This window comes from Paramormyrops kingsleyae, chromosome 2 (assembly GCF_048594095.1).
Source record: "Paramormyrops kingsleyae isolate MSU_618 chromosome 2, PKINGS_0.4, whole genome shotgun sequence".
NCBI lineage: Eukaryota > Metazoa > Chordata > Actinopteri > Osteoglossiformes > Mormyridae > Paramormyrops > Paramormyrops kingsleyae.
This window is the reverse complement of record NC_132798.1, coordinates 28,403,148-28,416,037: the sequence shown is the minus strand read 5'-3', so window position 1 is coordinate 28,416,037 and position 12,890 is coordinate 28,403,148. Positions and strand designations below refer to the sequence as shown.

Below are 12,890 nucleotides of genomic sequence, written 5' to 3'. Positions count from 1 at the left end.
GTGCATTTAAATAGAATGGCAGAATTCAGAACGTTTCATACCATATCTTACTAAAAAAAGCTTCCTAAAATACTGAATGAAGCCATTGAAAACAGTTCTTCACTAAATAATTTTACAGGTATCCTATTCTGAGACAGAGGCTTTATGTTATACATAGTCACTTCACTGAACTGATATGACGGGTCCATTAAGGCACTCTTTCAGCTGTGTAGTGATGTAATTAAAGGATCTGAGAGATATGTTGCATATTTGCTTTAATGCTACATGGGTTCTTTGAGTTGCTCTCTTATTGCAATTTTAGCAGCCTTCATAATAGCATTAACATCATATTGTTTATCAATAGATGGCTGGTTATCATTTATGTATCGTGATTATATTATGTAATCGCATAATTTTCTTTAAAAACAAAAAATAGTACTAACGTGGTGATGAGAATATAAGGGAAGTGACTGTCAGTTGTTTTCTGGTCAATTATCTGGTCACAGTTTCATATAGAATCAAATACTCCCTCAAGGGCTGTGAGCCAAGGTATCCAACACATGAGTTCAAAGGAAACTCCTTCTATGGAGAGGCACTTGACTTCCCTGACACCAGACAGTCCAGCACCACTTGACAGCCTGAAGCAATCTGCCTGTGCTCCCTGCTATCAGCTCAGCTGCAGTGAACAGCAGACCCCGTGGATGACTTCCAAAGAACATCACAGAATAAGAGGAATAGTGCTGCAGGCTCACAGAACTACGAGTGACCCACTTTATTGTGGTGCCTATGTGTGTGTCTGTGTGTGTGTGAGAGAGAGAGTCTGTGTATGTGTCTGCGTGTGTGTATGTGTGTGAGAGAGAGAGAATGAGTGAGTCTGTGTGTGTCTGTCTTTGTCTGTCTACGTCTGTGTCTGTGTGTGTGTGTGTGTGAGAGAGAGAGAGAGAGAGAGAGAGAGTCTGTGTCTGTGTCTGTAAGCGGGTATACCTTTCCTTATGGGGACACAATGTCCCCACGATGTGATGAATACCCGTTTTTTTTTCCCTTATGTGGACCAAAGTTAAAAATGCAAAAGCTCTTGTATTTTGCTTGGTTAATTATAGCTACAGTATGGTTAGGGCTGGGTAGGGTTTAACGTTGTCATAGTTAGCGTTAGCATTTTTCCCATTATTTTCCCAGAGAAATAAATGAGCGGTCCCCATAAAGATATGTTTACCCGACATGTGTGTGCGTGTGTCTGTGTCTGTGCTCACATGAGTATATGTGTCTAAATCTGAATGGATACTTTTCTATCAGGACATTAGTCTGCATCTTCTATCACTGCTTATCCGATGCCACTCTGGGCCACTCTTAGGAAGCTTTTGGGCACAAGGCATGAGACACCGTGGAACGGGTGCGAACGCTTCACCGGGCACACGTGGGAGTGCTGTGTAATACACTGGACAGTTTAGAGACACATTTTGGTTCATAACGGGATGTTTTTTTACTGTGGAAGGGAAGCAGGATACCACTGTGAATTCAACACAACTATGACAAGATCATGCAAACTTCATACGCAGAGTCAGGAGTGGAAACCAAATGGAAACAATGACTTCAAGTATAAAATTGTGGTCAATTACAGACTTTGGTGTCATTAATATTTTATCTTAGAACACGTTTAAATGTTACAATTACATGCATATATATATTTTTTATATAGAAGTATTAATAATGACCATTAATGTGGAGCATCACTAAATGGGATGTGGAAGGCTCCGGGCAGGAAGCTGAACAGAGCCATGTGATGTGGGATAGAAGAAAGAAAGGGATGTGGTTTTTTATTAGTGAAGCAGAGGCAGGGTTTAATAAAATGGCAGAGAGGAAAGAAAACTTAAGATATTCATTATGGCTTCAGCACAAAGTAAAACATACATGAATACAAAAGGGGCATTAGGAAGACCTTTTATGGGGTACACGTGCAGGCAACAGGGTCTGGACAAGTGTTCTCAGCCATGAGACAGAACAAAAATATCAATATATTATTGTTAATTAAGCACATGTAAGTTAATGTTACTCGATTTCATACCACCCCAGGACATACCACCCTACTTATTTCCTACATAATTAAAGAAAGTTTGACAATATTACTCTGTGTGTGTGTGTGTGTGTGGTCCAGGTAAACCTTACCTTGTGGGGACCAAATATCCCCACAATGTGATGAATACTCGTTTTTTTTTTTTTTTGTATGGGAAAACACTATTTTATAAAAATCTGTGACTGCAATGAAAAAAGTAAAAATGCAAAAACTCTTGTATTTTGTTTTGTTACTTATGGTTACGGTTAGGGCTAGGTAGGGGTTAAGGTTGTCATAGTTAGCATTAGCATTTTTCCCATAGAAATTAATGAGCGGTCCCCAAAAGTATTACATGACTGTATGTATGTGTGTGTGTCTGTGTCTGTGTGTGTCTACGTGTGCAGTTTGCATGTTCTGCATTTTGATGTCCTCTTGCAGTCCAAATGCCATGCCTTTATGGATAGGACCTTGACCCAATTACATTTATGTAATGCTATAATTTATATCTTCTAACTTAATACTCCAACGCTTTCTTAATCTCACTAATAACTCGCGTGATTCAAAGGGTGATATGGCTCCTTAATTCGGAACGGCATGAAACCTCCCATGCGTAAGTGTCATGGTTGTACTGTGCACTGCTCTTGTAGAATCATCTGTTCCTGATTCTTTTGGGTAATTCTCTCATGACTGTTTGAAACTATTTTTTTGCTAGTAGTGAAAATCATTTGAATGGTGGTTAACTTTAGTAGTTTAATTGGATCTGGCATGCAGTGAAACTTTTTCTGTCCACTAGTAGGAGGGATCTAAAAAGTTTCAGTGGCTGTCGTTCAATGCTCTTCCTTCTCCGGTGGGAGCACAGTTGTAGGTGAGTTAACAACACCCTGTCACTGCAGGGGTAATGAGGCACATTGCTGGAGATAAGAAGCATGCAGAACAAGGTCCTCCACTGACGTACTCACTGTAACGATGTCATCAAAACAAACAAGCAAACCAACAAATAACAAAATAACAATTTATTTAAAAAATTAATGAACATTTATTATTGTCTAGATGCTATTCATGGCTTGTCAGAAGCTGTGGGCAACATATTTGAACTTCAAAAATATAAGGATAAACCAGAAAAGTATTTGGCACCTTAGGAATTTCAGGAATGTCATTTATTCGATTGCACCATAAGACAAATTTGATGGAATGGGAAAAACATTGCATTGCATACCATCAGATTTTGTAGACATATTAGATGACAATTTTTCATGTGAAAATTACAATTAGCTTAAAATAATGTGCTTACTTTGGACATACATATTAACATTGTGCATTTGTTAATATACTCTTTCCTGGATTTTTCTGATGCCTGCATAACTTGACAGCTGTGAAAAACATATGTAAGGATGACAAGGTTTAACCTAATTTACATCTGAAGATATTCTACTAATTGTTTTATGTATTTAATTGATTTATGTTATTTAAATAAAAATCCATATAAAAAAAGCTTCATTTTCTAACTTGCATAATCTCTGTGTACTTCAGTTGCATGAAATAAAATGTGCTAATATCTTCAATGATACCTCACTACTGTGACTAAAGGAGCTACAAAACTGTACGTCATTCAATTAAAAATAAATTGAATGATGTACAGTTTTGTAGCTCCTTTTTTGTCCATCAAATGCCTGCTAGTCATACATTGATGTAAAAAAAATACATATAGAAATGTATAATGCATGATGTACAAAAACACAAAGACAATATGTCTTTATTTTATACTGGAAATTAAAAACATCTTACAATTTTTGTATATATTTTTTAATCTTACTATTAGAAAAATAGTAATTATCTAAATTATTTATTTCAAACAGTAGAAATTTTGATCCCACATAATATTTTTTTAAAAAGAAAACCATTAACTTTGAATATTAGTCATTTGCAGTGCAAAAATTTGAGACGTACTCTCCTGTTTTACAAATAAATAACAGAATAACAGTATGTGAAAATGCTCCAGAAAAGCATGTTATTATAAAAATAACACTATAAAAATTTTTACTCATAAATTATATGACTTATTGTTTTTCTTAAATATTTTTTGCTAAAATGCTAAAAAAAATCCGTTTTAACAGAGTTTTTCCCCCTACATTAAACTTGTCTTATTGCATATATATTAAGTCTCACAATTCAGATGAGCACATAGGTTATGCCCTGTTGATACACTAATGTGGACTCTGGTGTATCTGATGACAGTAACCTGGCAACAGTTTCCAATGTCTGGTAAATGATGAAATTGTTGGCTGGAATAGAATATTACTTTGAATTGCTAATATTGAATATTACAGTATATGGTTGTGTTATGGCATACAGACATCGCGAGATGTCACACTTTAAAAATAAGATGCAAAAACAATCAGATTTTCAGTAAAGATATTACCTGACATGGATGTCATATTGTGATATCAACTTGACATTCGTACAACGACTGTTGTGAAGCACTATACAACAACAGGTGAACCAAAAAGTTACTTAAATGTGTCGTATTGGCAGACATCCTGGTTAAAAATATTCATCCTTGTTAAGCGCTCAGCAGACGCTTAAGAGAAGCAACAGGTGAGGTGCTCTGACCCTGACGCCATCAGAATGAGAAGGATTCCAAAACATACCTCAGCAACACTGCAGCTGCACTGGTAGCAGTGAGCTGTCACACAAGATTGACTGTAGGCCTCAATGTGCATGTCCACCAGCTTTATGGTGACTTTGGAGTTCCTTTGTCATAACTTGTTATTTTTCTTCAGACAAGCTAAAATAACTGAACACCGCCCCCCCCCCCCACACACACACACACACACACAACAGTCTGCCACTATCACCTCTTGCACCTCATCTGTACTCTTTTCCCTAGTTTATCAGCTCTGGTTCAGGAAGGAAATATTCTGACAGTTGAAGGACAGCTAGTTCTATTAAGAGCTCTGCATATATGGAAGAAGGACGGCATCGGTTCATGCTGATAGATCTGTGAATGCTTGTTTTAGCTGCAGTCACAGTAAAGGTCCAACAAGCTGATTGATATTTTACCTTGACAAGACTGACACTTTTCATTCATTAGCAGGTGCAAGCATGATAACCCTAAAATAAATCTGGATTGCCACTAAAGCTCTGACTCTCTCTGAAAAGACACTTGTTAAAAAAGAGAAACATATTAAGTTGCTCTTCTTACTCCAATTATTGCATGCTTAAAATGTAATTGTTCCCTTTCAGAAAAAAAGTAGCACAAAAAAACTGCATCTTATTAACTGTTGTTAAATAATATTTCTGATTGTTTTGTTTGTCCAAATTATTTTTATCCAAAAGAAAATATTGCATAAGCTGTGAAATTTACCTTCTCCTTGATAACCTTTAATTTTCCCACAAAGTCGATGTGCAATAAAAAAGGTGGCTGGTGCAAGGTTCTGACAGAAAACTGAGTGGTAATTGCCAGAGAGAGACCAACTGCAAGCTGCAATCTGTACAACAAGAAACTGAGCATATGCACGCTTCATTCAGCTACAAAATTTAAACAGGCAAAATTTAGTGCAGATTCCTGTTAGAGAAAACAAAGCTAATAATATTAAACTGTGTCATTCCCATTTAACCAGAATATCTTTGTACAGACATTACAAGATTGAAATAACTTAATGGAATCCCACGTAATTTCTGAAAATCTGAAATGTTTTTAATATACATTTGATAAACTCTTTATTATATATATAAATGACAATGTTAAGTACAGTATATGTACAGGGTTGTGTACTGTACATACAGGGTAATGTACTGTTACTCTAAATCATATTTCTGCCAAGCAAATAAAGACAGAATAACAATTCATTCATTTTTAAGTGAGGTTGCGTATATAAATAAAGAACAAAAATTTAAATAGGGGATTTATTTAAATATATTCTTATCCTACTTTATTTTTCCTTACACAATTTTTATTTTTTACAACCCCCCCATTTCCAACATCCCCACCCTGGAGAGACATGACAAGCTTCATAGGCTAACTGTAAAGATGCACACCGATAAACATTCTACTTTCTATGACAAGGACACCAAATGGTTTGACTACAAACAGCAAACAGCAGAGCAGCAGGGAAGCTCATTTGCCATATAACTTTATCTGGAAATTGTCAATATAACGATTGTGTTGTGACCCTGAGTAAGTCTTATAGAGGTAAAGAGAAAGAGGGAAAGAAAGGAAGAAAAGACATACCCCTTCCAGCACCTGTCATACTCTGAGTTAATAATCCATCATATCGCACAAGTATCTGTGTGGCCTTTTTAATGGTTAGCATTGACACTGTTTGACTTCCTCTCCACCCACAGCCTGTCAACAGCGTCCAGAGTATGAAATGAAATTTAAAATCCTTTTCTGCATAAGTTTCACCATTTATAATATTATTTAAATATAAGGAAGAAGATATGTGATTATGTATAGACATTTGTAAATGTGCACACGAAGAAACTCTCTTACCTTTCTAGGTATTTAAAACATAATGAACTCGTCAGGAGTGGTGTGGTTGTCATGTGGCTTCTCACCTTCAGGGTTGTGTGTTTGGAATTCCTGGCACAGCTCTCTGTGTTGAATTTCTATGTTCTCCATGTGTTCACCATGAGTTTCCTCTTGCTGCTCCGCTTTCTTTCTTCAGTCTGAAGGAGTGAGATTTTGGTAAACCAACTTCTTTGTATTGGCCTTTGAGCATGCCCTGTGATGGATCAGCGCACTACTCTGAGGGTGGTCTGTGCTCCTCAGGGTAGGCTCCAGGCTCTCCATAATTCTGCAATGTATAAGTGGATTCTGTCATTCACAACTAGTCACGTCATAGCATGAAAAAGACGTTAAATCGATTGAAAATCTGATGCGTTTCTGTTAGCAAATGGCAACACAAGAGCAAGCTATGAATTCACCAGATAGTCAAGAGACCTTCCTTGACACTGATCTGTCCAAAGCAGAAATATGACAATTGGGGTTAAGCAGTTTTAGAACTTCACAATAAATAGATAATATGGCTCAGGAAGACTCAGCTTTTAACTTCTGTAGAATGTCAGACCAGTCAAAGCTAGTTTTGTCCTTCGCTGGGATCTGTGTTTGATCCCTGAAGTGTCACATGACCCATTTATGGAAAGGAGGCCTGGTGGATGAAAACTGGCTCATGGCTGAATCCTTTTCCCGTATGTTGCTCGACAGCAATGCATGACACCATCTAGATGCCTTCAGGACTGTGGGAGGAACTCAATGAATAGCTCTTCTCCTAGGACATTGCATTGCTCAGTGAAGTCTAAAAAGTACAAGCAGTACACGTTGGAGAATTTGGTGTCAGGGTTGTTCTTAATTAGGGGAAATGGGGAACATAACAAATTACATTACTGTCTAAACAGACTAACTATAATTGGTTAATTACAGTCTAATTGGTTATGCATTTCAATTTTTTATACTGCCCATAATTTCTTTGTAGTTTCATCAGCATTTAAATCTGGTTCATGTCGGTTTCGATGAGACTGTAAAACACTCCATACTGAATTTAGTAAAGTAATAGTTGCTGATGTAGAATTGATTTATAATTTACCTTAAATGCTGACAGAAATGTATAAAATCTTGTGAATGGGGGAGAACATGAGGACATGAGTGCTCTGTAGAAGAGCTGGGAAAATTATATGCTTGCCCTTTCCTTGTGATACTGTAAGCTGCAGAAGTTGTGGCCATTTACATTTTGCAAAAGTCTGAAATATATTTGAAGGAACATCCTTTGTGAAGCATAGTGTGCAATCCACTTTATTTTATTACAGGTGAGTTATTCTGGATGTGAACCAAAATTATATATATTTTTTAATTTTTACAATTTTTTACTACATAGCTGAAATTACTGCATAGCTGTTTTTGTTGCTGGTTTAAAACCCTTTTTTAAAAGAACCGCAGCAAAGCAAACACAGACAGAAAATAGTTAATTCCACTGTTACTGCATTCAATTTCCAGCTTGTCTGGTCTGTCCAGGCACGCGACAAAGGCAAACTAGTTAATGGAGGCCTCCCTTTGGAAATGGCAGCAATAAAGGCTATTGGCAAGTTTTAATAGAAGTCCAAGGAGATGCCTGCTGCTGTGGTTTCTCAATTTCACATGATTCTAGTTTCAGGTGACATGCATCATGCCCTATTAGCAGACTCTTCCGACCACAATTTTCTTTGGCAGCTACTGTTGCTCCAGAGTTTCACACTGAACGTGAAGCTTTTCCAAAACCTGCCCCACATGTTTCTGTACTCCTGTTTTTTCATGGAGTTGAGGTATTCTGCTCTTTTTAACATAGAATCCTGCTGTACATTTAGCACAAATCCAAATAAATCACCGACTTAAGGTACAGCATTAGAGGAAAACGTTCTCTTATGCCATTCTGCTGAAATGTAAGTACCATTAAGAAAAACACACCCTTCATCATAAACTTAGTAGATTATGGTTACATTAAAAAGCTCACATATTAATCTATATCAATAACAATATTCTACCAATGGAATAACTTAATAACTTTAGGTTAGAAGAATCCTTCGCCATTCTTAAAAATTGATTTGCCTATGAAGGAGCAACTGATTTTCAAAAAGCAGGAAACAGTTTTTGTAAGTAGTGTGGATCCGTTTATTTACATCTGTCACATCTTATACTTGCCACATATACTTTTAAAGAGCATGACTCCAGCAATGAATAGCATGGTTGTGACAATTCAAAACCATATGCTAAACAGTGTACAGTGAACGACATGTTTAGTCAATACAAAAATTCCTTAGCAACCATTTTTGAAGCTAAATGCGAGTGAGTTTTATACTCTGGACAAGACCCAATGCACACAGAGTCAAGTACAACTTCATTGCGGTGCATATAAAAATAATTTATCCTGGTTAGGGCATCTTGCCAAATTTGTTAATCACTGTAAATGCCTTTCAGTGTGACTTACTTTTATTCACTTTGATTCTTCTTCAAACATGTACGATAGATTTATATATAAATATATGTTGCATATTACCTTGATGTACTTTAATTTGAAAAAAAAAAAGAAATTTCTTTGATAGGTTGAGTCAAACAGTGTAGCCTTTATGATTTATTTTATTTCACTTATTTATTTTTGCTTTTTGAAAATGTGGAAGCATACGATTTAGAAAATCCATGTGGAAACAAGCTCTTACAGAGTAAAACAATTATGGTATTACATATTCCATGAATGAATGAAATAATGTTATAAATAATACATTTGTAGCAGAGATTAAAATATGTGTTTAGTGCTATGGACTTGTAAAGACCGCTGTGTTATGCAGAAACCAATGAACATACAATTATATTACTAATTTAATAATAATGACAGATCTTTATTATTTTCGTCATTATTGTCCCTGGTAAAGAAAGTGGCAATCCTTGCTGTATCAGAAACAATTTTAAATGGTTCTCTGAAATCTAACAGCAATATACGGACATTTAAGTATCCGGGTAATATTTATTTTATAATAGAAAAAAGATCTGCCATAAATCATTTTATACTTTATGCTAGTCGGCTGTTATATTGTGCAATAAAACATAGGTTTCTCTGTTTCAGAGGCATTGAATGAATGACTTCATAAAATGTGTTCATATATAAATATTTACATTTGTTATGAAAGTGTTTGTGCTCCATTTCACGAAGAAACACCCCCCCCCCCCCCCCCCCCGAAGCGTCCTAGCGTCCCCCAGTCATGTGACCAGAGTAATATTATTTACATTCTAAGTGCTATGAGATGTTTGCTGAGAAGGATAATTTGACAGTCAGATAAACCAGCAGACAGACAGATAAACAGTCCAGCCAGGTTTGACAGAGATCTTACTGTCAGATTCACTGGACGAGTCTTCCCACTAATCGTAATAGCCACCAGCTATATTTGACGAAATGGTCAAATGTCTACCAAATATTGAGCGACATAATTTAAAGCCACAAATTCTAAACAAACAAAACTAGAAGTCAATATGATAGCTCTTCTGCAATATTCAATTCCAAACTATCTTAGTCATACAGAGGCTGAAGGAGACCCTCTTTTCATTCATTATCATACGTTAGGAGGAGCAGAGACAACATGTCGGTGTTCATTGCATGAAATGCTTGTCTGGGTCAGACCACCCAGCTGAAAACCCTTAATAGGGCTACTGGCCAGGATCAGATGGTATGAGTAATGCTGAAAGGGAGGACCTGAGAAGTGTTCTACCACTGTCCTTCTAAAGACGATTTTTTTTCCAATGTGCATAATTATATATTCAATGGAGTATTATTGAATCCTGAACTTCTCATTTCATGTCAGATGGAATGGGTAATTTTTAGTATACTGTCTAAGTTACATTATAATATTAATTTCCATCCATTTTCCACCCACTCATTCCAGTCAGGGTCACAGGAGGCCTGGAGCCCACGCTAGTATATCCTGGACAGAATGCCAGTCCATTGGAGGGCACACGCACTGTAATTTAGAGATGCCAATTAGCCTAACAGCATGTCTTTGGACTGCAGGAGGAAGCCAGAGTACCATGTAGAAACCTGCATGAAATAGGCAGAACATGCAAACTCCACACAAGGAGAGCAGAGGAGATTAAGTTCCCAAATTCTGAAAATCTATGAAATGTGGTCATAACTGCCTACAACAATTCAATACTATATTGTAGATTAGATTTGAAATGTATTATTTGACTAATTTATGGAAGTATAAGCTTATTTTTCTTCATTTCTTCTGTGTCTATAGGGGAGAGGGTAATGTCTTTTGTCTCATTTCCCAGATAAGAATTTTAGATCTTGAGGAAAAGAATAGAAAAAATATTAATTATTTATGAACATATTCCCAGTTCAGGGATAATTGTTTATCTTTTCACATTGCTTTGATGTAACCAACTAAATATATAAGATATGATGAATATTTTAAACAAGTTCAATATAATTTATTATGTGTTCATGAAATTCACACTGAAAGAAAGCATTGGAAGTGCTTTGCATCATTGAAAAATCAATCATATTGTTAAAGTTAATAATCAGAAATAAACTTTTCCTAACATTTTATTTTAAAATGATTGCACAAATTGCAATAAAACAAAACATGTTCTGTGGTTTTCAGCTGCTTGTTTTGCATGCAATACATATATACATGTGCGTTTTCTCAACATCTAAATTCTAGCCTAGAATTCTATACCTATACCATTTGGCAGCAAACAGGAAAGTGAAACGCATAAACAAATCTGGATACTTTATGCCCATTCTATAATTAAGGAAGCTGAACATTCCATGGTTAACATTACGGTCACAAGTTGCCGAGTCAGCGTTCTGAATTTTCAGAGGAGGTTTCGGTGGAAGTGAGATCCTGGGCCGCAGAAGAAATTAAACAAGGATGAAAGTACTTCAATAGCAGCTAAGGGACTGGAGGGCCTTATAATTACGACTTTCAGTAGTTGGTACCAGTGGCTGTCTAACAAACAGAGCTGTGCTTACAGGAGATCTGCCAGGCCTTTTCCCGCACGGAGCTCATGCTACTCGATGGAGCTGTGGACTTCCAGGGTCAGACAATGTGACAGTCCACAGCTGCCGTCTTACACTTCACATGACTGGCATGTTCTCCAGGTCAGCTTTAAAGAATGTCACATTGCCAGTCCCTTGTTGCGTCTGTCGGAACACTAGACAAATACTTGGAATTCTTGTCATGCAGGTTGTATTTAAGGCTTGATAAATGTAAATGTGCAAATAAACAACATAAATTTAAATCTTCGTAATTTAAATGCGACCAGTGAAAGTGGTAGTATGACTGCAAATTGTAACTTTCCTTAGATTCATAATTGAGTAGTAGGAGGTGGAGAAAATTTTGTATTTATTTCTGTCAAAAGTTATTAAAAAAACATTTCTTCTCATGATGACCCTGAAAACAGTTAAAAAATTACAATACATATAATGGAACCTTAATTATACGATAGTCCTGAAGCATTTAAACTAATACAATATTTTTTTTCACATGCTCAGTTTTAAGTGTATTGCCATTTTGCATCTTACCTGCAAAACTAAAAAACATCCCTTTTCATTAAGAATTTGTATCACATTTTGCTTTTAGATTATTTAACAACCTTCATGGAAGTGTTACCATTCATAAAAGCAGCACCCTGTCTAAGGTAGTTGTAAAAGGATTTTATATGCTGTAGTATATTGTGTGATGCTTCCAGTCTTGGATTAAAAGATATCCAACTGGCCCTGCACCTGTCGGGACCTAAGAACCCAGCAGTTGGTAAATCTCTCTGCTGTGCCCGCTGGCGCATGCTCTCAGAGCTGCAGGGCACTGCAGGCATGCGATGGAGCCTCATAGCTGGGGATTACTTTACACTGGATCATGGCTTTTGCGGTAACCCTACCTCAGAGACGGAGCAGCGCGGCCCAGAGCACAGGGGCTTCTGGGGCAGCAGAAAGCACAGTGCCGCCATCGCCAGCTTCCTGGAATGAGCCCCAACAGCTGAGCTCCCCTTGCCTCCTGACTTGTTTACGCTCTTGCTGGCAGACGCCTGCAGTGCTCTCTAAGATGTGAGGCTCTGACTCTCTGAAGAGCCTCGCAGCTCGGAAACAAGTAGTTCTCTCACTGCCAGCACTGTTTGATTCTTTCTTTTTCACATGTAGTTCAACCTTTACATTCTCAAGGTAACCGTGCTATTTCAGATACGTTTGTAAGCACCACCTTGTTAAAGATAATATTTGGATATGCATGGCTGAAGCTTTCAGCATGTTATTTTTATGCTCTGTTTTCCTGGAATATCAAATATAGTTCAGGCATTATTCCAGATGAAATACGTATAATGATGTTACAGGAAGTAAGACAG

General features: G+C 36.9%; 1 long non-coding RNA gene across 1 annotated transcript in view; it reads right to left on the bottom strand.

The window, feature by feature from the left end:
- LOC111855602 (uncharacterized) overlaps window positions 1–12,688 on the bottom strand; it is a 61,266-nt gene extending 48,578 nt beyond the window's left edge. Inside the window, exons 1-2 of the long non-coding RNA XR_011989377.1 lie at window positions 12,432–12,688; window positions 6,587–6,825 (exon numbers count right to left, since the gene is read on the bottom strand). This is a non-coding gene — a long non-coding RNA (uncharacterized lncRNA). The remainder of the gene's footprint in view (window positions 1–6,586; window positions 6,826–12,431) is intronic.
- Window positions 12,689–12,890: the final 202 nt, after the last annotated feature.